The following is a 451-nucleotide window of genomic DNA, read 5'->3' as shown; positions in this document are numbered from 1 at the left end:
TATGTATCTCAGTGCCTAATAAACTAGTCAAATATACACCATATTTGCAAAATGCAGGATTAAAGATATTCAGGCCCTGATGTACTTCAGCTGCTCCTCCAAGCCTGAACTCCCCATTTCCCGTGCAGAATACACTCAGCATGACTGTGTTTTACATAAGTAGGAACAATTATAAGTACAAACCTGAAAATAATCTCCACCTAATGATAAATGGAAATAACAGGCTATTTCCAATATGCATATTAAGGAGAGAGGAGTTGGTTCTTCACTATAAATATACAGCCTTACTCACAGGCAAATTCTGCTAGTGTTCTGCTTCACTTCTGGATTAACTGCAAATCCTAATAATTTGCTTTTAATTGGGAGCTTAGCTGCTATATTAAATTATCATAGGAAAGCAAGTGTGCCCAAAAGATGTATTATTAATATAAAAATAACACAATATCCTGGT

This window comes from Melanerpes formicivorus, unplaced genomic scaffold (genome assembly GCF_026170545.1).
Source record: "Melanerpes formicivorus ecotype bairdi unplaced genomic scaffold, bMelFor1.0.p_v2 SCAF_20, whole genome shotgun sequence".
In the NCBI taxonomy this organism is placed as follows: Eukaryota; Metazoa; Chordata; class Aves; order Piciformes; family Picidae; genus Melanerpes; species Melanerpes formicivorus.
Note: the sequence above shows the minus strand (reverse complement) of the source record.